General features: G+C 42.2%; 1 protein-coding gene and 1 long non-coding RNA gene across 2 annotated transcripts in view; one reads left to right on the forward strand and one right to left on the reverse strand.

The window, feature by feature from the left end:
- The window catches only part of Pde11a (phosphodiesterase 11A), a 353,700-nt gene that overhangs the window by 321,068 nt on the left and 4,808 nt on the right, over window positions 1-27,824 (reverse strand). The window lies entirely within an intron of this gene.
- Window positions 21,023-27,699, forward strand: LOC143441347 (uncharacterized). Its single transcript, XR_013108659.1, has 2 exons — window positions 21,023-21,624; window positions 22,424-27,699. It is a non-coding gene; the product is annotated as an uncharacterized LOC143441347 (long non-coding RNA).

Genomic DNA, 27,824 nt, shown 5'->3' on the forward strand with positions numbered 1-27,824 from the left:
GTGGAGGGTTACTCTATGTAGGTATTGCAGAAGGCTTCAGAGCTGATGGCATTGCCTTGGGATTTAGTCTGACATGACTAGAATTGTATCTATTTTCTTATTCTTTGTGCTGAACATGTGTATTTTATTTATTCTCTCAGTTGGTTACATGGTGCAGCTTGCACTTTTGAAAAAGTAATAAATAATACAATGGAGATCAAAGGAATGTCTAAAGCTCATGCTGTCACTGATATGTTTGGTGCTCATCTTGCCTTAGTTTTACTCTGCAGGATTCTAAGAGGCATGTTTTAGACATGCATGAACAGCAGAAACACCATGACTAAACCACTAAACTCTGTAAAATTAGTGGTACAAAACCTGGATGAGTTCAGAGGATTGCGGGCTCCATGTTGTTGATTTTCTTACTTTACTCGCACAGACATTACTGTTCATCACAGGATCCCTGTCGTTCCTCAGAGTTTTCTCCACACAGCTTTTATCTGAATAATTGTTGTAACTTTGATACCAATGTCTGATACATAATTTAAGTTTAATTTAAAGTAAATCAGATTGACACAGAAAGTGATGAGACATTTAAAATATATAGTATTATATCCTTCCTCTAAAGAAAGCATGTACTGTACTAATCTTTAGCTGAATAAAACCTACTAAGTATTCTCATACAAATTTTTTCCAAAGGCAATAGAAGCTAGCATTTATTTTAAGTCTACATTGGGAGTTTAGTGTTTCCATAATACTTTGTATAAAAGATGTCACTGTTAAATGTATCAAAGAGTTTAGTATGCCTTTTGAAGTATTGTTTGGCTAATCTCACACCTACTGAAGGAGCTGAGGCAGGAGAGTCATGAATTTGAGGCCTGGGCTGCACCATTGCTTTGTGAATGGTGTGAGTATATAAGTGAGGCTAGGCAACTGGAGCCAACAAGTGGTTAGCCAGGAACCAGGCTGTGTCAAAACCTATGAGGTCCAGAAGAGACCGTTGAGGAAATCACATCCAGACCAGGAACTGAAGCTGGTCTGCAACTATGAGCTCTAGAGCCAACATGGAGTCTGGAGGGTCAAATGTACTCTGTCAAAGATCCTCAGGGCTGTCAGAAGCTACTAATACTAGGCACAAACAACCCATGGACTCTGTGGCTTGGCCCCACTGAGGTGAGGACAAGATGGAGCCAGACTAAATTCTGGACCTGGGAATTGAGGATTGCTTGGAGAGGTGGTTGCAGACCCAGGGCAGGTCATTCAGCTGGTCCTACCAAGTGCATCCCCCATGTCTGCATGTTCATCCACCAGCACTGTATCAAAGTCACAAGCTGGTGGAAAACACAGTGTCCTTCATTGCCCCTGTGGACTTTCAGAAGCACATTCATTTCTCTCTGTGTTCTCAAGATGGTGGCAGCTGCCTGGGATGTGTGTAGAGGAAGAATGTCAAGGAGGACCAGGGTGGGGCAGGAGCCAGTGATGATGAGAAAGAGGATAAAACCCAAGTCACCCTGGGTTGCAACTATCTAGTTTCCCAGTTGGCTAATAAAACAGGATTAAAGAAGAGACCTGCTGTTTAGCTAACTATCATGAAGTACAGACAGTATTAACTTCTGTCTCTGTTTTAGCACATAGAGTTGGACATGGACTACTGTTTGTAACCACTCTGATTGGGCTTTTTATTGGTTTGGAGCTTCATTTAACAACAATGTTGGCAGAGGCTCAGAGCACACATTTCTGACTCTACCGTAACCTCAGATGGGAAGAGGCCAAACTTTAGACACAAGTCAAGCACTTAAAGTCAAGCACCTTGGCTTGATCATTGTTGGGTTATTCCTATTAGATTAGTTGCACAGTTTCTCTCAGCTCTGGGTTTTTCATTGGGTGTAAAATGGAGTCAATATGCCCACTGCACGTGACTGTTTGTGTGTGTGTGTGTGTATACCTGTGTATAAATCACTGGCATAGATACCTGGTTATAACTAGGCTCAGGGAAATGAAAGCTGTGAGCTCTATTGTCAGAAGAATCATTACATCTCATAATTACTTTACTTCTTTTGCAAGTTAAGCTCATAGCAAGCCTCATTTGATTACTGTTCTCAAGAATGACTTTCTATATGTGGTGCTGGGCGATTGGTATGATGTGTCTGTCTCCTGTTTCTCTATTGACTTTGAAGATGACAACTGAAGACTGAAAGCCACAGGCATGAACTTTATGCTGTTACAAATCCTGAAGATGTCATTTTCTCCTCAATGCACATTTTACTGCCAGAAGCCTCTGACTTTTCTTTCTGGTCTGGATGGTCAGATATGTACACCACACACACACACACATATACATAAATATACACACATGCACACACATACATACACACCACACACATACATAGAACATACACATGTACACAGAACACACACACATACATACATACATATATATATACACAAAACATACATACATACACATACATGCACATGTACATACATACACACCATGCACACATACATAGAACATACACACATACACATAATACACATATATACATAGATACACACAACATACATACAACACATATACATACACAATATACACAAATCCATACACATACATATACACAACATACACATACATGCATACCACATACTCAAACATACACACATAATATACTATACACACATATATGAGAGACAGAGAGAATCAGAGAGAGACATAGAGAGACAGAGATATGCAGAAAGAGATACATAGAGGGGGGATGAGTATGTGTGTGTAAGCCCAGTTCCTGGCTAACCACCTGTTGGCTCTACTTGCCCGGCTTCACCTGTGCACCCACACCAGTGACAAAGAAATGATGTAATCCAAGCTGGCTTCAAATTCATGATCCTCATGCCTCAGCCCTTCAGTGTGTCCTAACACACTAACAGCAAAATGCCAGCTTGTATCCCCATCAGAGAATTGAACCCTGGTCTCTCTCCAGTGTCACAACCAGAGATGCTAACAACTTTGCTAAAAAGGGCAACTCCTTTTATTTATTTATTTTTTTAGCATGTAATAAGATACGCAATGTAATGCTGATAATAATAATTGTTTTCTAATTAAAAAAACAAAATAATATGTTCCCCCAAAAGCTTGAAGATTAGGTACATAATGAATTATAAATATGTTTTATAACATACATAGTTCAATTCATAGAAATGATGAGCAAAAAAAAAGAGATTTCAAAAGACATTTTACTTTCTTTCCACAAAGCATATGTAGACATTTTCTGATTAAATCTATGTATATATACTGATCACATAGCTATGCCCATACAGAGTATGGTTTCCTGGTATAATCCCCTAAGAAAACACTTCACTTCATTGTTACCTAGGATGCTCTGGGCATCAGAAGCATGTTTCACACGCCTGAACTCTCAAGTTCTAGTTCCCAGCTCTGCTACTCGTTAGCTGCAAAATTCTGGACTATCTACCTTCTCCAAGCCTCCATTTCTCCATATGCTCAATGAGGACGATAATTTCCACCTTTCATACAAGTAAGGACAGACTGAGATGATATATTCTAAAAAAAAATTTTTTTACACAAATCACAAAGGGCTATTCAGATCCAAAAACCACATTCAAAACAAAACACAGAGATCTAAGCATCGTGGGCATATGTCTATACTCCCAGCACTCAGAGGCTGAGGCAGGAGGATTGCAAAATCTAAAGTTACATACTTAGAACAGGGTTTCTAGAAACATCATTGATAAGTCCTTGTCAAAGTTATCCCACAGCTTTGGTGAAGGGCATTGAGAAAAGATGTTGAATGGGCCATTGGTCACTGTACACAAACTACAATAAAGACAGCAAATCATGATGCTTAAGATCACAGACTGAGACTGAAGATGTGTCTTGGGGGCTAGGAGCCTTGCCTAATGTGCACACGGCCCTGGATTTAATCTTCAGTCTGGATTAAAACCCTGGCTCTCCAGCTTCATAACTTTATATAACCTTAAGAAGGTTACTAAACTTTTTTAAGTTAATGCTACTTCTTGATGTCCCAGAAGACAAAAACAAAACAAAATAGAAACAAACTATCCAATTATCAATTTTGGTAACAGAATTCTTTCATAAAGCTGCTATGAGATATGAATTAATACAAATGCTTAGGACAGTATGTGCCACAACCCATTACTACATCTGATAGTGTTTGAGGGAGGGGGCTGTTTGTGTGTTTTTGTTATTGTTATCTATTTTATTTGTTTCATTTTGTTTTTGTTTTTGCCATCTTGGATATTAATGAGTAGCATTGTAGAGACGTAGTCTCAAGGTCCTGTGTCCCAAACACTCCAAACACGATATGTTTTCAGATAATTCTTTTCTTTTTCTTTTCTTTCTTTTACTTTTCTTTTCTTTTCTTGTGGCTTTATAAGGTTGAATTCTATTCACTTAGAGAGTATCTGGGTAGAGCTTGTTATAAACTTTACAAATTAGAACAATACTGAAACTTATGGTCTAGTTTACAGGAATACAATGTGGTGAAGAAGGCGGTCAGCTCTCTGGTATAACCATCAAGACTTCCCTGCTGACTTACAAGTTTCTTGAGCACTGCCATAACTAAGTGGAAGGAAGACACTGGAACTATAAAATCATAACATGCTAAGGTAAGATGATATCCAGCCAAGAGGCTCATGGGCCGGCTGCCTCTTTCAAGTTAGGCAGATCAAGTTTAATGTGAGTCGAATTAGGGAAAGCCGGGTTAGTTACGCCATCTTGGGTTCCCTCACAGGTTTTCTGTACTCCTCGGTCAGTGAACTGTTCATGGATGCCTCTATTGCTCTCACCAAGTGATCAATTGATTTCTCTTAGTGTTACTAGATAGCTAACGTGTTCATTCCTGATGGACTCTCAGATGTTTGGAGATTGTTCACAGTTGGGAACTAAGCTACAACAACATAGTTGTAGATTTTGAAGGTTTCAGTTGGAAGTAGGTATTGTTTGCTCACTACTCTAATGCATAGGGTCTGTCTTGAGTTTTGCTTAATTTACTCTTTGCAACTTTCATACGTATAAAATGTATTTCAATTATTCCCATTTTCAACTCTGTCCTTCCAACTTCCCCCTAGGCTTCCACCCACCCTCTCAATGCATCTTTCTCTCAACGTCATGTTCTCACTCCTTTTTCATCTGTATTTTTGATAGCACAATAAGTCCAATTACTACTTCCCACATGCACAGGGGCATAAGGTCACCCACTGAGACTGGTACAGCCAAGATCCACCCCTAAAATGGACCCTCCCTCCCCCAGCAGCTGTCAACCACCAGTAGCTCTTCAGTTAGGAAAGTGAATTGGGAGATTAATATTTTTGGCAGAAATACTTTTGTAGGAAATTTTTCTTTAATCTTCAACTTAAAGACATAAATTTAAATTTTATGACATGTTAGCTGGCTATGTCCTCGGTTGAAGCTGATGTAAAGACCCAAAGTAACCCCTTTTTGTTTTTCTTGTGGTTTTTGAGACAGGCTCTCCTAGCTTAAGCTAATCCCAATTGATGACCTTGAACTTCTGACTCTCCTGGCTTCACCTCCAAGTACAGGGACTACTTATGTGTATCCTGGTTTAGTATGCCTGGTTTCTGTGGTACTGAGAATTGAACCCAGAGCCTTGTACATCCAAGGCAAACATTCCACTAACCTACCTGGGACCTACACCCTGCAGGAGACTTGAACCAAAATCTTTTTTTTTCTTATAGATGTTATGAAATGGCAGTACCAAGGAATTGCCTCCCACCAGCTGTCCCAATGACAAATAAAGATGTAACACTTCATTAAAAATAACCCTTCATTACAAGTGGCCTTGTCTTCATTGTAATCCAGTGACACCCCTGAACCTCATCTGTGACCTTCTAGAGTATACACTAGTCACTCTATGAGCAGTTCAAACACAAGGCTCACTCAGTACTAAACATAACTTTCTACAGGGCTACTCATTCAAAACTCTTGGGCAGAAACATTTTGTAGAGGTTTTTCTCTCTTGGAAAGGTCCGAGAAGTATTTTTCTGAGTTCTCCCATGTTGCGTATGAAGATCATGAGGCAAACAGAAAAAAAAGGCATTTGCTGGCATTTCCATAAGTGCGGAGTACAGAGCAGACTGGACGTGTGTTCTCTCTGCCATCAGCTCTTCTACTGTCAGAATAAACACAACTAGATAAGCTAAACCCTTGGAGATGCTGGCATGACCCTCCTTCCCACTGCCACACAGGAGGGCAGCTTAATAACTCCCAGTGCCTCATATGCATTCTTTTGGCTATGGGAAACAGTAAAATTAGACAAGCCTGTTAGCAGGCAGTTCCAGTAGAAAAATGAAAGATGACAGTGGTTTGAGCATAGTGTGATTTTACACAACTGTCTTGTATAGAAATGGAGAAAGATGGACAGCTTTGAGGTCTATTTAGAGTGACTCAAAGAACAGGGTGACAGAGCTCACATAGGGAGGGAGTGAAAGCAGGCTTCAAGATGATGCCCATGCTTTAGCCTCGACCTTTGCCTCTGAGGAAGATGAGACAGAAAGGAATCTGTTGTGGAGTGAGTGGGAAAGACAATTCTCTGTGTATGGGGATGAATGTTTATTTGTCAGGAGGTATGATGTCTATGAAAAAGAGAAACTCTTCTTCCTTCCCTGGATCTCATGATAGTTTCCTTAATCTCTCCAACAGAGGGACTCACTCCTTGATCCTCTCCAAGAAGGCTGGGTCGTTTGCCTGAGTAAGGAGTAGGGAGACTGTGTAGACCGCCCTTCTTGGCTGCTCTTCCTTCTCAGGAGCCAGATCTCTTACAAGAAGCAAACTTTATACTGTCTCAAGGTCATAACCTCCAAGGGAATGGATACTCATGTGGGGGCACTTTGGACATTCAGCACTGTCTGGACCTGGAAGGACATATCTATCTAATACAGGAATTGCATGCTACAAGTGCCTGTAAATATACTGCACACGCCAATGTCTGCTTCACTAATTATAATGTGATACTTTGATGATTCATATGCATTCTGCTCTGGTTTGAATATATTCCCCAAAAGTTCATGTTAGAAACCGAATCCCCAAATACATGTGGATGACATTCGATGATAAGGCCTTTGGGAGATAATAGGGTTGGACGACTTCATAAAGGTGAAGCCTTATGATTCCATACTCTCTGACTCACCATTAGGATACCCTTCTACCACATCATGGTGTACCAAGGAGGACCTCACTGAATGCCCACATAATGCTCCTGGACCACCTAGCATATGGAATTCTAAAATAAATAAATTCTATTCTTCATGAAGTTATATTATCTCGGTCATTTTGTAATAGCTGAAAATGAACTATGGCAGTCTACTTGGTTCAGAACAGAAAAAAACAGAAGCTGTTTATTAGGTCTTCTCTAAGTCCAAGAGTGGGAGGGACAACACAGCCTGTTTCAGACTCTAGGGCCCTGTGGTACCCCAGTGTTTCTTTCCTATTAAATAAAAGGAAGAGAGGACAACACCTACCCTTCCTTCCTCTCTGGGTATCAGAAAAATAAAGAAAATTATTCTGCATAAGTGCCAAGCACAAAATAATATTCAAATACAGGAAACATTTCTGTTCAGTCTAAATGTGCCATATACATATTATATAGATGGAATTACTGCAAAGAGAACATTGAAATGGGCTAAATGGCATTTCTACTGTAGCAGTAATAAGTATTATGATGGATATTTTTGATATATATGTCTCCTTGGACATAGTAGTTTATGAAAAGTGGCAACTCCACAAGAAAAGAGATGAGTAAAGAGAGTGGTTTGGTGCTCATTTATTTAAGGTTTTCTATTGGATATGTGGATAATACGGCCCGCGCTTTAGCATTTAGAAATACATCTGTAATGAATAGGTTTCTTTACCAAGGAACAAAAGTATCTTCCCTAAAGCGGGGGTGATCAGATTCTGCTAGGAATCATGAAGAAAGAACGAACCAGATAGTAAGACTCTAAGAGAAAATGTCCGCTCTTAGAAACATAGCTACTTAGCTTCTAAAGCCCAAAGACTTTCCCTCAGATGGACTGTCACAGGAGGGCAGAAGCAAGCCCTGTGACTGGATTTCACAAATGAATAAGCATGTTTTAGAGTGTTAAGACATTAAAAGAGAAGGTTCATAATCACAACAGAGGTGATCAAATCCCACATGCATCCTGGTTCATTCAGGAAGATGAAAAGTATTTCTTTATATATACTGAAGGATGGGGGACACTCCCCTGCATGGTCCACTGACCACCAGCAGCATAGGATTAACAGAGACAAGATCCCCCAAAGGACAATCAGCCTGTTGGTGGCATGACAACTTATACGCTGCTGCTGAGAGAGTCAAAGACAAAATGTCTATTATTGTCCTCATTTTAATAAAGCTCGGGTGTTGTGTATCAAGTATTTAAATGACACTGTTTCTGCCATTTGTTCTTAGAACATTCTTGGGAGGCAAAGTCCCTTTTATATTGCAAGACACTGACCCACAGGAAACACATTACAACCAAAGACCACATGGGGTAACAGTTTAAAATCTAATTAAACTCTGTGTACTTAAAAGAGAAGACAAATATTCCACGTACCTCATTTTAAAGTGGAAAAGAAGGCCCAGTCACTGGCCGTGTGGTGGGGGGTGGGGGGGTAATGAGATTTACACTTTGATTTTGAAATTAAAAAACTGGGAGTGAATCCTTATTTAAATGTTATATCTGTTTCACCTTATCAATAATGTCAGAAAGATCGAGAAGGCAAGGAGGGAATGCAAAGAGACAGGCAAGATAAGGGTGACAGGTAGGAAGGAGTGACGCTGGGAACCCTAACCAAAAGGACCGAGAGGAGAGGCGTGTTGGCAAAGAGAAGAGTGTTGCACAGAGAGAGATGAGTAGACTGAAGGGGGTAGGGATGGAGAGTCTGCAGCTATGTGGACTGGGGGGGGGGGGGCAGATGTGTGTATCCACCTCCCATCCCCTTGAGCGGTGGAGCACTAAGTGCTGTGACCCATCTTTGAAATGTCATTTAGATGCTTAACAAAGCTGACCACTGGTGACTCCCGAAGAGCTTCATCCTTCCCGCGTGTTGAGTGGTTTTAAGGCAATGGCAGATAACTGAAAACATCCCGAGAAGCTGATGGGACTTGACAAGCATGGGTAAGGCCATCGGCTCCACCCCCAGTATCTTGGAGAGTGTTTTCTGAACACAAGTACAGATGGGTGAGACCTAAGTGCTTCCCGGAGACAGTGGAAGTGGGAATGGCTTGCATTTGCTGTCCCCAAAGGCTTAAGCCCCAAAGGCTCTCTATACATTTTAATCTGGCTTGGGTTACGCCCTGCACCAAGAATCTGTCTGACTTTCCATATTTTCTACAGGGAATCATTCTGCTTCACCTGAAAAGTATCAGCACTATAGTTTAAATAAACATACATCTAGTGATGAACCTGGGGGTCCTGATTTTCCCAAAGCTCCAGTTCAGTCCTGTTAGAACCATAGTTTGTTGGCTGCCTCTTGCTTTTATCCTCCATAGTCTAACTGGTAACACATGAAACATTTGCTCTCTGTGCCTTCCTCTAACTTACCCAGGCTGGACCACCGTATCCCTGTACCCATCCTGTACCAGTGAATGAGAAAATGAAAGGGCCCTTGGCTTAGCTCAATGACATTACCTAAATAAAGCCTTTGTTCTAAGCTGGTATTCCAACCAAACAGCTGCATTCCATTTTCTCATGTAGTATTCAGCGTGTGTGTGTGTGTGTGTGTGTGTGTGTGTGTGTGTGTATGGTGTATTAATTATATAATGTGTTAGGTGCTATACTAATACAGAGTGTTCCAAAGCCAGGAAAGCCATAGCCTATACCTTTAATAAATTCACAATTTAGTAGAAAGAGTAATGAGCCAAAAGTTAAATGACAGAAGCTAAGAGTGTGAGTCAGTTGAGTGAAGAACTAGGGGAATGAGTGAAAACGCAATTAACCTTCCATTCCAAACATTCGTTCTTTTAAATGTGTTGTTATTATTACTATGCTATTATTATTATTGTGTGTACATGGTGGGGATGATGCACTTGCCACAACATCCACCACTGCATGAGTTCCAGGATCTGAACCTGTCACCAGGCTCACATGGTAAGCATCTTGACACACTGAGCAAGCATCTCATGGGCTCCTGTTAATCATTCTTACACTTAAAGTCAGAGCATCGGTCCCGACTCACCCTGGGTTCTGAGCCAGTATCTGGCGCGATCACATCGCGTCCCAAACCTGTAAAGTTCAAGGCTCTAAAATTGTTTTCTTGTAATTGATAGTAATTTTCTTTTTGAGTGTATTCCTTGAATATGAAGTCTAATCAATCAGGGGTCCACATTACTGTTCAGCTTCCAGCTCCTTACCCCATCCCAGGACCCCTACATCATTCTGCCTGAGACCCTGAAAGGGGTCAGATAAGAGTAAGCAGCTGAGTTCTGCTGGTAGCTTCCTTTTCCAGCTGGGTTCTGGCATGGATATGCAGAGAGGGCAGTGTCCTAAGTCATCACCCCTATGAGGCCACTCATGCTCGGTAAGGGATTCGGGGAGGACTCTCTAGCTCACCCATCCTTTGGGGATTGCCTATCTAAAATGTATTAGGGGGCCCTGATCAGAAGGCATTGCCCTGGGGAAGGAGGAGACTTGCTAGAGAGGACAGCGCACTGCTTGAAGACCTGAGACTTTGAGCCAGACGGTGGCTGCAGATACTGGGGTAGGATAAAGCGGTACAGGAAAAAGGTGCACTGCAGGGATTTCGTAAGCATAGTGGCAGTGAAATGGGAGCCGGGAGCTTGTGCTTTCTCTGAGCTGGCCTAGAAAATCCTCCCACTCACTACTCCATTTCTCTCTCCCCCTCGTCTAGGGAAGGCAGCTCTGTTGACGATGTGGAGGCCACCGGCGAGGAACCGTCTTTGGAAAGGAACTCCGTGTCAGCCGTGCGCATGCGCTCCACTAGGGGAAAACACCAGCTCCAATGTGTGACCGCAGTGTAACGCTCGGCTCTGGAGGCATGATGTGAAAGCAGCAATTATTGTGGAGTATGAATTGGGGTCCAGAACAGAACAGAAAACCTATCCTTGATCTCTCTCTTCTGAGATTACTATACTCATGTTTGGACCTATCAGCTTCCAAGCTTCTCGTGACAGACTTTTTGCTTTTACTGTGTCTTTACAAGGCAACAAACATTTCTCATAATTTCACTTAATCTTGGCACTAGCCTTTTAAGACATGTCTTTCCATTTTAACATTGCATATGAAAACAACTGGAAAAATAAAATATGTCAGAGGTCATGGATAGTGGGACTGAATCCACTGTGCTTACTCCAAGACTGCTTCTGTCACCTACCTTCCTTTGAGCTTTTGTTGTTATTGTTGCTAAGAAAACTGAGATTCTATTATTTTCTAATATGCTTTGTTTGCTTAATAGCATTTTGTAAGCAATTTCCTTTGATTAAATATTCCATTTTATGATAAACCATAATGCAGTTAACCAAGCCTTTAGTCAGATATTTTAGTTGATAACCTTACACTGTTATAAATACATTATAATAAATATTTACATATATAAATCTTAGCATCTGTAACCATAAAATTTTCCTTAGGATGACCCAGAATTGTTACATTAGAAGCCATCAATAGTGTCTTAAAGCTGTACATAATTATTGCCAAATTTTCCCACATCATTAGTTCCCAAAGATCGTGCGTTAGAGGCCAACCTTGTCTCCAGAGCACATTTGACAGTGTATGGAGGCTGTTAAAATTGCTACACGTGAGCACGTGCATCTGGGCAGAGGCTGAAGATCTCTAAGAACGCCGTGGATATATACAGTCAAGTTTTAGCTCACAGCAATGAAGTACTTACTCATTCCCAAATACCAATGGTGCCTCTGCCGAGAAACACTGGGGTGCTTAATTGAAGTGTTATGTATAATAGAAAATCTATTCTGGCTGGTTATGTCTCTCTGTGGAACAGGATGACGAGTGCAAACTCTAACCTACATAACACTGAGTGTTCGTCTTGAAACAAAGGCCATGACAGAGGCGCTTCCATTTATTCAATTTACCGAGGGACCCCTTGGTTGCCCAATGCTGTAGTGTCGACCTTCCATCCCAGGAGGAAGTCGGATCGGCAGACCAGTAGAGAAGAGGTGGCATGGGGGTAAAGTCGGGCTTTACCTGCTAAGGAGAAGGCATATTTATTTTCATTTTCTACTTCTGTATTTTCCAGGAAACTTTGAATGGTGTCATTTCCATATAGTCTCTCAACAAATTACTCAGCCTCACAGGGCTGCTGCATGAAATTACTAATACAGCCATGTTGCTACGAGGCCTTTTCTTACTTCTTTAGAAGCTCTCTCTACAGAGTGAAATCAGTTCTCTCTTCCACAGAAACTCAAGGCCTTAAATATGACACATTCTTAGGATGCTAGTGGCTTCCATTTTCCCAAATGACCTTTTGTTGCTGCAATTTAACTCAGTGGGATCTCAATTTGGCTAATTTGAAGGTAGATAAAATGTTTTCCTGCCTTTGTATTTTGAATTAGTAGGTAGTTCCCTTAGTGCCAATACTGTGTGTTCACAGCAGGCACGAGTAAAGGCAGGAACCAACCCAGAACTTCCTCTCTGGTTCCATTTATAAAACTGGATAACAGAGAATCAAGGAGAGGTGCCTCAGCTCTGGGCTGGGCTCTCCAAAAGTCTCACTTTGCTCCCAGTGTGTAAGACTGGGTACATTGCTGCCACTGGCTGCCCTTCTCCTCTATTCTCTACATAGTCTGAGGACTATGAACAAGAGGAGGTGCTATGGTTGGCAGGTGTTGTGCAAGCCAGGACTGAAAAGAATAAGACGTAGATGAATCTGATCTTGGTGTCACATTCCTGGAGACAAGAATGAAACAGAAGACAGTCCTAATAACTGTAACTAGTAAAGCCCTTAGGTAACAGTCCTCTGCAAGGAAGCTAAGTGGGAAGCCTGTGTGCTCCAGAAAGTGGGGTCTGGAAACAGAGGGGTATAGCCTCACTTTTCCAGAAATCCATAGGCAGGAAAGCATAAAAATCTAGAAAGGTTTCCTAGCAACTCCATCCCAAGCCTACAATCTTTAACTTCATTACAGTCGATATTAAACTTTAAATATGTAATCACGCACATTAGGTTTCAAAATACCCATAAAAGCCGTTCAGTCATTAAACCGTACACAGCCACGCAAATGATAAAAGAATACCATCAAATTTTTTTAATTGAAAAATAGTAAAGGTTAGATCATTCTGGTAATCTGATAAACTGGTACAGACAGCGTAAAATGGGTACTGCGGAGCCTTTTAAAGTAACGCCAAGAAAGCATAGAAGAAAAACATAAAGAAAGCTATCCTGTTAATTAGTGGCAATGAATTTAAAGTCAAATGAATCCTGAAACCAAACAAAGTAGTTCATGCCTGCACTTCCCGCACTCAGGAGACGGAAGCAGAGAGGCTCTGGGTTTGCTGCCATCTTAAGATGTTGAAACAACAAAGGACTGGGGCTGTGAGACTGATGGGTAGAGCACTTTTCTAGTGTGTCCAAGACCTTTTGGCCAATTCTCAGCATACACACACACACACACACACACACACACCCTCTGTGTCACAGATTCTCCTATGCTAATAAACTATTAGAACTTGATGAAGTGCAGTTTGATCTTCTGCCCTTTAATGACGCTGGCCAGCATTGATGTAAGTTACAATGAACTAACCCAAGTCTTGTCATATTTTTTTTAAACACCTTAGGATTTTCACAATAAAACTGCAGATTATCACACTGGAGATCTAATATGGAGATTTTACAGCACAGAAACCCAACATGTACTTTTAGAATTACATATTGTGCAAGAAAAATAAATTCGTTGATCGTTTCTAGAAAGAAGTTCAACAGAGCTATGCTTGTTAAATGCCAATGTGTATTTTGATTAGTAAATCCCTAGGTCTAATGTTCAATTAATCCGTCTGTTTATTTTACATTTTAAAACAATCATTGCCTTTGTAAAAGAAATCATGGTTAGGCAGTACTGGATTAAGACATCCTGTGTTGTTTTCTGTCTTCTATGGAAAGATATGAAGACACAGAAATGATTATCGAGAGGGAACAAGTTTGGGTTCACAGACTCCAAAAGCAGAGCATGCTGGGAGGTCGCAGGAGAAAGGAGTGGGTCAGTCAACTGGCAGAAGTGGGAGGGCAGAACATGGCCAGGAGCTTTCACTGGGAGTTTGGAGGGAAGGAATAGGCAAGGAGGAAAGGTACAAGAAGTAGGCTTAGGATGGGGAGTCTTGAATAATTTTGATAGGCTCTGGGCCGGAGAAGAAGTCTGAGCCTTGATGTGAAATTTTGGTTTAAAATTAAATGGCCCCCAAAGAGATGTGTATTGAAAGTTTGGTCTGCAGTGTAACACATTCACAGGTAGGACTAAGAGAATTGATTAGCTTGTGGCAGTTCTAACTTTATTAACTGATTAGCGCATAATGAATTCAGTGCTGAGTCAATATTCCAAGGTGAGGCCTAAGTAGAGGAAACAGATCATTGACTGAGGGTTTGTACATCTTGTCCATGGTCTTTCCCAAACTCCATGCTTCCTGAGAATATGAGGCAAGTAGCTTCCTCCACCACACCCATCTGTCCTGGTGATGAGCAAAGTTCAAGCCCAAAGCAGTGGCTCCCTATGGGTTGGCACTTCAGAACCTGTGAGCCAACAGATACTTTTCCTCGTCTGAAGTTGTTTTCTCTGGTATTATGGGTGATTGGAGGCAGCTGGAAAAATATCAATGCCTACAGCTCTAGGCTCTGAATTGTTTGGTCTGAATATCCATGGCATTCTTAGGGGGTGGGCTTTGATATCTCTTAGAATTGGGTAGCCTTGGGAGAAGCAGGCTTTCCAGGATGCCCCAAATGCCAGAATATCAAGAATTCAGAAAATAAACTGGGCTTGGTAATACACACTTCTAATCCCAGAACTGAGGAGGCTGAGGCAGAAACACCTTAAATCCAGCTTGGGCTGCATAGCAAGACCCTGATGGAAAAACAAACAAAAGAGTTGAAGAGAAGGGAGGAGAGGAGGAGAGAGAAGAGTGGAAGAACCCAGGAAATAAAGTCAATAAATATTTTAGATGAAAAATTCCCTTTTACATAGAACTTCCTTACCAGAGCCAGCCTATGAACTCAGGACAGTATGTTTGAAAACATTAGTTAGGCTTCGTACTTCTTTTTTAAATGCTTCTTCATTATCTCATGAGAATGTAATGATTTGATTTAATGTTAGATGCTTATAAAATACTGTAAGGTGGATATGTCAGAAAATACTGTTATGCTAAAAAAAAACCATACAAAAAAAGTATGAAAAAAACATAAATATGTTACACTTTAAAAACATAGGACAGATCCAAGAATACAAGCCGGCTCCCTGCTCCCTGGTCCTGAGACTAAAGCTTGTTCTGCTGCCCTGTGAAATCTTTTACTGAAACATTAAAATCAAAGGAGTAAAGTTCCATCAACAAAACAAAAGCGGTCGCTGTCACTATTTGTGATGACCCTGGAGTTTCTTCAGGAATAGAGAACACTATTCCTGATGAGTAAACCACATCCCTTTGGACCGGTGTACCCTTTATGTAAGGGACCCCTTGGTGGGAACCACATTTCCATATGTAGAACTACATAGAGCAGAGGCAGTGAAACAGGGTTGCATCAGAGCGGGCTCTGAGTTGATGCCATTCAGCTTGCCTAAGCCTGTTCCTCCCTGACTCGTTCTCTACACACTTGGCCCTGGTGAGAAAGTTGAGCATCTTTGCTGGACCGATGGCTTTCCCTCTCCAGATGTGCGCGCCACCTTTGCTATTCTGTTCTGTGCCAGGAAGCTGACTGGAGACAACTGCTGGGCCAGATTCCCTACATCCACTCAGCCTTCTCAAGTTCAACCGGTGTGTGGCACTGGCAAGAGGACAGGGTGTAAGGAGGACCCATTTCCCTGACTCTCTCTCTCTTCAAGGACTTGGCTTATCCTTGGCTAAGTTCATCTCCCACCCCTGTACCCCCAGGGCACTAGCCCTGATTAGGCAGCCCCTCCTCACAACTATTGTGGTCTTTGGGTTTTAGAAGTTGCCTTCTGTTCTTGGGGTGGCAGTATGGGGGTGGAGAGATGTGGAGAGCTAGCAACTAGCCCAATATATTGGCGATAACTCTAAGTAGCAGAAGGGAAGCGGAGCTTTCACACGGATTGGTCCACAGACAACTAGTAAGACCAACACAGAATCAGCAGTTTGGAAGCGCAACCATCTGAAAACTGAATATTTATGAGACCTTTTGAAACTATGTGAAGCACATGACTTATAATCAATAAGCTTGAAAGGGCAACACTACTAAAAAAAATAATAATCACAAGGCTGGTCAATCTATTCTCCCACGTCGGTAAGGGATTTGCAAAGAAAAACAAGACAAAACAAAACCCTGTAATTTGTAAGGCGTTGGACTAGAAACACCTCCAAAAAGCTTCATGAAAAATGTAGAAAACTCAGCTAAGCAGAGCCCGTTCCAGCTTGGGGGTTCTCAGTGGTCTGTTCCTGGTTTCCAGAATTTATTTGGTTAGGGTCGGGCTGGTTGCTTTGTTTGTTTGTTTGTGACAGGATCTCACTATGTAGACCAGTGGTTGAAAATCATTATATAGATCAGGCTAACCTCAACTCACATGGGATCTTCCTGCCTTTGTTTCCCCACTGCCGGGATCAAAGGTGTGTGCCATCACGCCCAGCTAGGCTGTTTGGTGTATAAGAGGATTTTTACATGGTCTCTTCAAATTAAAAGAAAAAAATTCAAAAAAAGAAAAAAGCAAGGGACGCTGGAGTGGGTACTTGATTGATGTAGACAAGAGATTCAGATAACCCTTCAGTTATTTAGGCTTTTACAAGCCTTTACTCTTTAGCTTTCAACACGGAGAGTAAATGCTTTAAAAGTATGCTTAAGAGTTGAGCTTCCAACTTAATCGTCCATGTTGTCTGAATAGTCAGGACTCGATATTTGGAGGCGTGTATGCTGGCCAGCACCAGGCAGAGGCACAGGGCAACCACTCAGTTCTCCAGGCATCTCTGTTGGGTGCACTGCAGGGGTTAGTGATGTCTTGATCTAGATCTCAAAAAAGCACCCATGTAAGAGCGCACTAAAGACAAGTGGCCATGGGTGCTTAATACTAGCATAGAGCAGGTACATTACGTCATAGCGGAGATTCAAAGGAGGCAGCCAGGTACGTAGTCAAGGTGGGATTCGAGAGAAAAGATGGACTGGCTGTCACCAAAGATGTGCCTTAGTCCCCCTGGTACTGTAACTACATTAGGAAGACCAGGAGAACTTAGACTGTAAAGGGAAAGGCAATCAAAGGACAGAGGTAATGTGCACCTAATAGTTGATAGCCTGGAAAGACTACTCCAGGAGTGGCTGGGCATGAAGACTCTGCAGGCCTCAGATCTCCACTTGAATCCTGCCTCCCTCCATGGTCACCTGAGCCATTTTGAGCAAATCCTTAATGTGGCCAGGCCTCAGTCTTTCCTTCTATAAAATGAAGCACTATTAGGACCAAAAGGGAAATTCTCACTAAAGGGTTCATCTCTGGCCCAGAGTACACTGGTGAGGGGGGTGGTTATTAACAACAGGGGGTACCTGCTGCCTTTTATCAATATTGTTAATAGATACCCTACAGTGGTGTCTCCTCCTTTTCCCATATTTTTCACTCAAGGGAGAAAGACTTCTCATCTTATGCCTGCAAACCTCTATTTTGTGATCAAGAGCAAGTCTCATTATGTGAAACCATTGTTTTGTTGGAACTAACCAGTTAATAAGAAACCCTTGGGACTGTAGCAAGTACACATCTTATAATACCAGGAAACCTTCTTTGCTATTTTCATCCAAAAAAAAAAAAAAAAAAAAACCAAATAAATAAATTTAGCCTCTAGTGCCTATAAATGACCAAAGAACCTAAGTTCCTCCCAAAATAATATTAAACCCATCCCACCTTTTCTTTTTTACAATTAGACTTGCCTTTTTATGGCCCACATCCTACTTTCCAAAAAGAATGTGGTCAGGTCACAAAACACCATCCTGCAACTAAGGAACTAAAGAAGCAAGCAGTCTTCTGGGGTGTTGGTGGCTTCCCTCCAAGACAGAGCAAAACTATTTGAGAGGCAAACTTCACATGTCTCCTGAATACTATATTGAACAGGAAAGATCAGCTTCCAAGTTAAGCCTGCCTTGTAAATAAACAGGTGACCAAACCTCAAGAACCAAAGTAAATGGGTCAGATAAGTAAATATTTAGTTTCGGGGATAAGGAAGAAAGTCAAGTTCGCCTTAAATCACCTCGCCGTGATTCTGTAGGACCAGGACTTCTCTAGGCTCCATTCTCAGACAAGCAAATCACCTCGCCATGATTCTGTAGGACCAGGACTTCTCTAGGCTCCATTCTCAGACAAACAGCCAAGCAGTGTTTGTCCTTATGTTTATCATGATCGTGTGTCAAGAAGAGAGGCCCGAGACAGGAAATGTCCCCGGCTGCAGGCACAAAAAATCAATTCTAGTTCTGGGCTAGTGAACTTACCCGTCGTGGGCTTGAGGGAATTTTTAAAACATTGTGTGCAGAGCTGAAAATAAAATTTCATGGAATTCCTTTATAGTACAGGTTTGGAGCAGGGTCAACACCCCTTTTAAAGTCAACCTCATAGCTCAAGGATGAGACCGTGGGCCATCTGTGGCCTCGTTAGGGATAGAAGCACTTTTATCAGTGTGTTTTCTAGATGCCTAAAATCAATTCCTTCTGACACTTTAAATGTAAATTCAGAGATTAAAAGTGGGTAGAAAATGAACTCCACAAAAACGAACTGTTAATGTTAGTATAGTGTTATTTAATACATAATGAACATACCACTGTAGTCTAATGCACTGTTAAATGCACCGTAGTGTACAGCTCCTGTTCTGTTGTCTCTCTCTTCTCTGTCACCAGCCATCAGCTGTGTCTTCTTGCATTATGGAAAGGCGGAGTAGGATTTGGATGGGCAAAGATGGAGGGGGGGGAAATGTATCCCTGGCAGGAAGGAAGCAAGGCACAAAAATAGAAGGCCCTATCCAGGCATCGAAAATGGTACATAATTTAATTAGGATGAAGCTGGGGCCACGCGAAAGACTGCAATAGACACTGGGCTGGAATAAAATTGAACCTCTTATACTCAGTATGACTCAGAGTCAGGCAGGGCCAGCTTCGTGAGCATGTGGCCAGAGCAGTTGTGGGAGGAGGGGTGGATGCTGCTCCACTGCCCTGTGAGATATTCTTAACGCTTTGGTCTTGGAATCTATTTTGTTTGTGAAGTCCAATGGAACAACTGAGTTTGAACCAGGAGTTCAGAGATTTGGCTCTCTATGTGCTCCTGCCCCACTTCCTGCCCCAAATTAGATCTTGGCCCCCTGACGCATGCTCCCCGGTGTCCCAGGCCCCATCTAGACTCCCCTTTGCCCTGGAAATGGGCACAGCAACCTGGCCATCTGTATGGAGAGAAGCCCGTAAGCCACATCTGCCGTAGCTCCTTGCTCTTGAGTGACGTCGGTGTGGAAGTACGAGAAGATCGTTGTGGTCCGTAGCATCTCAGGGTAGAGCAATGTTGTGATCCTCTCCACGCTGAGCTGGAGGCACCAGGCAGCATCCAGCATGCCAGGGCCTCTCATCCTCCCCAGGTCAAACACAAAGAATTTCTCAGCCCGGAAGTTGCAGTCATTTAGGATTTCTGTCTGGAGGTGGCTGTGGTCTGGAAGGCAGACTCTTGGTAAGGAGTTCACTTCTCAGGCTTATCATTTTGCCCTAAACTCCACAAATGACAGCACTGGTCCTTCATAGAACACTTTGGGCTAACCTGGTTCCTCTCTCCAGTTGGAGTTTTATTTGTTTTCTTTGTTTTGTTATGAAAAAGGGTTTCCTTTTGTAGCCTGGGCTGGCCTCAGGGGCAGTATGTAGCCACAAATTTAGAGCAATTGCCACCACACCCTGATGCTTCTCGGAATCACCATTGACTTAACCTCCCCTCACCCAAATTCTCACCTACAGGACAACTCCCATCTGCTAATCCCCCTGCCTCTGCTTTAGTTCTGTTATTCCTTATGGCTCCACCAGGCCATCATTACAGACTTAGTTACTCTCACAGCTTCAAGCCTCCCTCTGTTCTATCCTTCCAGTTGCTGCCACCCAGTCACCCAATGTGGCATTCTGATCATGCCAGGAGGCTTCTTGTGGTCTATTGTCAGCCAACTCTTATTCAGATGTTCGAGGTCCTTTCTGGGTTCTCAACACACTTGTGCAATGCAATTCTTCTTAGCTGAGTTAAAACAGTCCTTCTCACCTCTACACATTTTGTGCTTGTATCTCTCTCTCTCTCTCTCTCTCTCTCTCTCTCTCTCTCTCTCGCCATTTTATACTACCTAAAACACTCCCACTAGCCTCAAAATTATCCAGCAGGAAATCTGACCTTCTTTTAACAGCTGGCATGGCACCTCCTTCAGGGAGTCTTCCACCACAAGCTAGCTCCATAGTGACCGTTTGTCTCTGGAAGGCCAACACCCAGCTTCCGCTATTTGAGCACAGTGTTTGTAAAGAGTTTGTAGCTCTTAACTGTGAGCACTGGGGGTACAGGAAGTGTGACATCTCACCTTTCTGTACCCACAGGTATAATGGGCTCTCTGTATGCCTGCTGGATCTGACCTGTGGAATTAGTGACTCTGTTGTGTAAACAGGTCAGGTCTTCTGAAAGCCTAACACACCTGCTCGATTCTCCTGCGTCATCCCCTCCCACCTCTCAGTTCACCTAACAAAGCAGCCTGCTGCTTTTCAGACCCAAGCCCATCAGACACCTGTATCGCCATTATCAACACCAACACAAGCTCATCCTGCACTTTTTTATTAATGTCTAAAGTGCTATATTTTGGGTGTTTGGAATAATCTCAAAGAGAGCACTGAAAGAATAAATTGTAAAAATGAAATTTTAGGTCTCAAAATTAGGTTTCTTAGGTTCAGAGTTTCAATTTACATAGGTTTCTTAGGTTCAGAGTTTCAATTTACACTCAAGTGTTAGCTGCCCCTGGGGTGCATTCCAAGGGCTTAAATAAACATTTCAAAGGCACAAAAGACCCAAGATAGAGGCAATAAAATACCTGGGTAAACGGAAGTCACTTGAAAGGAATTCTCCCAGGAGCAAGATACAGATGTAAATTAGGGTAATTGGGATGGGGGCTAGATGGAAACCAGGCTTGGGAACGGATGTTTGAGATATCCAATCATATGTAACCGCGCCAAACTTTCCCGCTCTCCCCAACCCCTACCCATAAATATCCCAAGTTTCCGGGGCTAGAGCGTCGGAATCCCTATCTCCTGCGTGAGATATATTCCGGCCCGAGGGCCCTCGTCATTAAACCTCCTCTGCAGTTGCATCAAGAAGGTTTCTCGTGTGTCCTTGGGTTCGTGCAGGTCCGGACTTGGGTGAGAGTCCCCTTTTGGGGTCTTACATTTTGGTTCCCTGACCGGGAAACTCGCGACCACCCTAGACACACGACGACCCCTTGGAGGTAGGTTTGTGTGAGTGGTGTGTGTGAGAGTGCGGCGCCGCTGTCCTTGTCTCTTTGTTATGGTTTCTTCTGCTGTCTTTGTTTCTGTGTTTTGATATCGGTTTCTTTGGTGAGGGGAATCTTCCCCATCGGAGACTGAGTGCAGCTGTCATTGTGGACCGTGAGGGCCCAATGACTGTGGATGGACAGACGTGTTGAAACCCACAGGCTGCAGCCCGGGAAGGACGCTTCACGGGTGGTTAGGGAGTCAGAGTGGTCTGGCTGCCCTTGGGGAAAGGCGGTATCCTTTCCCATCTGGGTTAGGGAGTCAGGGAGGTCTGACTGCCCTGTTTTGGAACAGGAGATGAGTGCTCCTGCTAGGGGGAAGATGTGGAATCCTTCCCGTCAGAGGTCGCGTTTGGCTGGTTCTATGAGACCAAACTCGGGCAAGTGTGTCTGACTGTGTTAGTTCTGTGTGTTTATATTTTGTGTACAGTCTTTCTGGAACCCCTCCCTGCCGCTACTGTGTGGCAGAGTACCTGAGCCAGGCTCCACAACCACTGGCTGCCCTGGCCCCCTCGGTGGTCCCCTCTTCGCCAGCGCTCGAGCCACCCTGGTACTGGAAGCCAGAGTACATGCAGGTCTCCCGCCCACCGCAGTTTAAAAGGCGGGAGATGAGTTCCCAGCCTCCCGCCCGTGATGAATTAAGTGCGAGCGGGAGGCGAGAGGCGGGTGGCGAACACATGCAGGCGGGCGCCTAGCGAGAGATAAGGGCTTTAGTGAGTGCGCTCCACATCCTGAGAACTACGTTTCCCAACAGGCTTTGCAGCTTTGACAATTATATCCAAGATGGCAGCCGACCTGAGAACTACGTTTCCCAACAGGCCATGCGGTTTCCAGACACTGCTGCGATTGTTGACAATTCTGTGCCACTGATATAGTGATAGGGGCAGTCTATCGTGTTGTCTTTCCTTGTCTTTTCTTGATAAACTTCGTTCTGTGTTATTTGTTTCACATGTTCTTGGACTCTGACTGACAATTGACGTTCCTTTTCTTTTTTCTGGACTGATACTGTGTTAACATCCTGAGTTTTAAAAGCAGAAGCAATGAGACAGGCTGGTCCTGTTCCACAGCTTGTGGCCAAGAGAAAGCTCTGTTCCTCTGGAGGAAGAGACAGAGTGTGTCAGGTGCCTGATTTGATGTGATGAACTACTAAAACTGCTTACTTAATTTAGTTTAAAACTTACTTGTGAGACAGTCTCAATTTGCACAAGAAAAACTGATAATTCGCCCTGCTCTGTGGCCAGGAGAAAGACACCAACAGAAAGAACCTTGAAGAGAACAGACTGTTTTCATAAGCGGCTCTTAGAAGGGGGCCAACAGTTGTTTTAGCTTCTATAATAAGAGAGTTGATAGTGAGTTTTCCTAGTTTAATAAATAAAAGAGCACTTTTTTTCCTTTAGTTACAGCTAAAAAGTTACAGGCTGTCCTGAGTCAGAATATATATATATATATATATATATATATATATATATATATATATATATATATATATGTAAGCTTCTATTTTGATAGACTTTCTAGCCATTGCTGTCTGAGATAATTTCATTATTTATATGAGACTTCCATTAAGATTTGGTTCAAAGGTGAAAATTCAGACAAGAAGAAGTGGTGAGGACTTGTGCTCTTATGTTAGATATAAAATGTTTACTTTGTTGTTCTTGTTGTATATCACTTCTACCAAAGTTTCTATTTTGTTAAAAGTTAAATTCAAATAAGTGTCAAATGTAACTCAAGTTGCCTTTTAAAAATTGTTAATAACTGTGTGAACCTTCAACACCTTAATAATCCTTGCTGTGAAATGCTACAGATAAGGCTATTCATTCTGATTTGGTTTCTTTCTTAGAGCTTCAGAGGTGAGCTCACATTACACTTGTGGACAAGGTACTGTTTGCAAAATGAATTAGGTTATGGTCTCTAGTGTGATATAAACAACAGTCATGCAGCCTCACAGATACACTAGTCTGTACAGAGTTCTAAGAGACTATTTACTGCTTTACAGGTGATCAAAAACAATAAATAAGATAAAAGCCTCTCTTCCAGGTGTTCAGAGGTCTCTATAAATTGACTAAGTTTTAAAAGCTATCCTTTGTGCTTCCCACAATTATAGTTAACTCAGTCATTCTGGATTTCTGACGGGATTGGAAACTTATAGCTATTTACCTTGAGAAAAAAAGAAAAAAGATTTAAATAGATGGTCGGCAGCTGACATTCATCCTAAAGCCAGGTTCAGAACTAAATGTTTTAGTCAAGATAGATGACAGAGGTGCTAGTTAGTCAAAAAAAAAAAAAAAAAAAAAAATAGACTGGGTAGTAAGACTATCTTATACTTCACTGATAAAAATTGACATAATTATGCTCTAATTATATTTTGAAAAGAAAAAGTTTCATTTTAAAAGCCTTGCTTTCACAAGACCTTTGCAGGTTCTGGTCTTCAGAAGTAAAGAGCAGGCGGGGACACCGGAGAAAGAATGTTCCTTCAGACATGGAGACATTGGGGACCCCGTCAATTGATCAGGCCGTGGTCAGCAGCAGGTCAATTTGGAGCAGATGTGACTGAGACCTTCATGTGACAGAAGGTAAGGGACACCCAAAGGCCCACGCCAGATCCCGCTGATAGATCTTGAGAGAGAGGGTTACATGAGACCCCACTAAGTTTGATCAGGAAGCAGAGATCAGATAAGTTACCCACAGTCTTTCTAGACTAGCTCATAGAGACATTCTGTCAGTGTAGACAAGGCTTCAGAGGCTAGAGAGACTACAGGATAAGTCATTGAAAGATTTAAGAAATATACTACATATTAAAATTATTGATGGTAATAACAAGTGGGAAAAGATTTTAAAGAAAGGAATAAAGAAGAGGAATAGAGAAGGGTTAATGTAAGTCTAGAAGAAAAGAGTAGAGAAGAAGAATAGAGATAAGTTGCTATGAGTTCAGAAGAATAGAGAGGAATAGAGAGGAATAGAGAGAGGTGAAGAAAGAAAAAGGTGACAGGAAAGAATTTACAGAAAGCAAAAAAAAAAAGGGACTCCAATCAAAGAGAGATAAAACTCTTTGAAAAAGACCAGTGTGTGCATTGCAAGTAAAGGAGCCAGCTTCAGGGTCCAAGAGGGCCCTAACAAATAGAAGCCAGGGCCAGAAAATCCCAGGCCTCGAAAAACACCCACCCCAAGTGGTGAAGATAACAGCTCTGTGTGAAGACGGCTATTGAGATAGATGGGGCCACCCAACTTTTGATAGACATGGGGGCTTCCTCCAGGCCAATGGGTCAAAACGTATTCATGGACTACCCGAAAATGGTGGACTAAGAGATGGGCTGGGTATCCCATTCATTTATGGTCATCCTAGGCTGCTCCTATCCCCTGTCTGGTTGAGGGGATACCCCCTAAGATGGACATCCAGATACAACACTTCCTGGGCTGCAACTAGCTGACAAGAATTCAACGGATAGAAGACTGACTTCAGCCAGGAGCCGAGATAACCTGCTTTACAGACGGGAGCAGTTTTCTCCATGCTGGTCAGAGACAAGCCAACTTACTGTGTTACTGTGGTGGACAAATGTCATCTGGGCTGACTCCCCACCCCTGGCCTCGTCGGTACAGAGAGCAACCTTGGAACTTGTGGGGCTGACGAGAAAACCAACATCTACATGGACAACAGATATGCTTTTGCCATAGCCCATGTCTGCAGGACTATATACCAAGAGAGAAAACCCTGATGAAGCCAGCAACTGTGAGTACTCATTGCCCAGGACACCAAAAGGGAAGAGATTCAGTGGCCTGAGGCAATAACTGGACAAATCAAGTGTCTTGATATGAGAGCCTGTTCCAGTTGTGGGCCTAAGAGATGGCCTCACTTAAAACACAGAATAAGAGAAAGAACTCAGATTACTAGCCATCCTGCCAGATACTATCTAGAAAAAAATATAAAATGGTGCACACAAGAAGGGAGAACTATACTCCCCAGAAAACAAAAGATTTACCAGGTTAAATACACAGATAGACTCTTAAGATAAGAGTACAACCAAGCAGCCAAGAGATTTAAAAACATATAATAGACCTCAGGTTTTGGGCCAGGGAAATGATAAGACAGTGTAGGATATGCCAACAAATAAAGGCTTATGAGACTTAGAGTAAATAAGAAAAAGAGTTAAAAGGGAACAGCCTAGAATAAAAGTTGTCCCGAGGTTTTCAAACATCTGAGATAATTAGATCAGATAATAGCCTTGCCTTTGTTTGTAAGATAAGTCAGAAATTGTCAGAAATATTAGAGACTAATTAGAAGCTCCACTGTTTATACTGTCTCCAGAGCTTAAGACAGGTAGAGAGAATAAACAGAACCCTAAAAAACTAAATTACCCCTGAGAACTGGCGCTGGCTAGAGTGTCCCTTTCCTTGTCCCTATTCCAAACCCAGAATGTCCCTCTTCTGTGAGAGATGATTTTTCAGGCTACTAAGAAACTATTCCTGATGCTGTCGAACATAACTCGTGCCAACACCTGCGTCTGATGCCAACTGGAGAGAACAGCCAGACACCTGAACAACCTCCTCAGGCTCAAGATCACCTGCCGTTCTACAAGGCCAAGGACCAGCAGGCCTTGACTCCTGAGATATGCCCATCCTGGAGACACAGGGATAGAGATTGCCCAATTGTCAGAGATAAGAGACATTTGAATCTAAACTGTGTCCCAGACACAGCCTTAAAGAGTGGGACTTAAGCTACATATGTACATCCCCGAGATGAAAAAAAGCCAACAGGCCCATCAGTGTGTGTGTATATATATATGTATATGTATATGTAGAGAGAGAGAGAGAGAGACAGCTACTTTACCTAAAGTACATACTAGAAACCATCCAGGGGGTGAGAAAAAGATAGTTTAAGATTCAATGACAAAGATATAATTAGATGCTTAGACAACAATATCACTCTTTACACCCAGATGATGATTCATAATTCCAAGATTGGAATTTGACCATGAGAGAAAAGGAGGAAATGAAAGAATAAATTGTAAAAATGAAATTTTAGGTCTCAAAATTAGGTTTCTTAGGTTCAGAGTTTCAATTTACATAGGTTTCTTAGGTTCAGAGTTTCAATTTACACTCAAGTGTTAGCTGCCCCTGGGGTGCATTCCAAGGGCTTAAATAAACATTTCAAAGGCACAAAAGACCCAAGATAGAGGCAATAAAATACCTGGGTAAACGGAAGTCACTTGAAAGGAATTCTCCCAGGAGCAAGATACAGATGTAAATTAGGGTAATTGGGATGGGGGCTAGATGGAAACCAGGCTTGGGAACGGATGTTTGAGATATCCAATCATATGTAACCGCGCCAAACTTTCCCGCTCTCCCCAACCCCTACCCATAAATATCCCAAGTTTCCGGGGCTAGAGCGTCGGAATCCCTATCTCCTGCGTGAGATATATTCCGGCCCGAGGGCCCTCGTCATTAAACCTCCTCTGCAGTTGCATCAAGAAGGTTTCTCGTGTGTCCTTGGGTTCGTGCAGGTCCGGACTTGGGTGAGAGTCCCCTTTTGGGGTCTTACAGCACCTGTTACTTAAGTGCTCTTATTTGCAGCATCTCCAGGGCAATTTATTCATTACTATATTAAAGTGGGCTGTTTAATAACTTATAACTGTCAGAGAAGAAAGGTAAATTGCAGTCACCACAATCAAATTGGTTACCTGAAAGGAATGTATTTTGCACTTGCAATTCTTTATTTTTTTTTCCTAATTCCAATCCTGTTTTCTAGGACCAATTAAGAAACGCAGTGCAAAATGGCGAAAGCAACAGAGATTTATTTTTGCTGCCAAACTCCTATTCAACTTTAGTGTCTCATTAAATATTCTACCCTTGACTTCAGGATGCAATATTCATTATCATAATTGCATAAGTGTCTTTAATGCCTTGTTCTTGCTCAAAGAAGCCCCCAAATGATTAAGACCATTAACCTAATTACCCAATAATTAAAATTTGAAACTCTGTGTGATAAAATTTCACTCTCCCGAAGAAAAATAAAAGGCTACTAACTGAATCTGAGCAAGACACACCTTTAACTATACAGATTTATAAAGAATAGAGAAAAGTGGTTATATTTTTACATAGAGACTTCAAGATGGTTACATACATAAGAATGAATGCAACATAATGAAAAGACAGATGTG

This window comes from Arvicanthis niloticus, chromosome 2, assembly GCF_011762505.2.
Source record: "Arvicanthis niloticus isolate mArvNil1 chromosome 2, mArvNil1.pat.X, whole genome shotgun sequence".
NCBI classification, from domain to species: Eukaryota; Metazoa; Chordata; class Mammalia; order Rodentia; family Muridae; genus Arvicanthis; species Arvicanthis niloticus.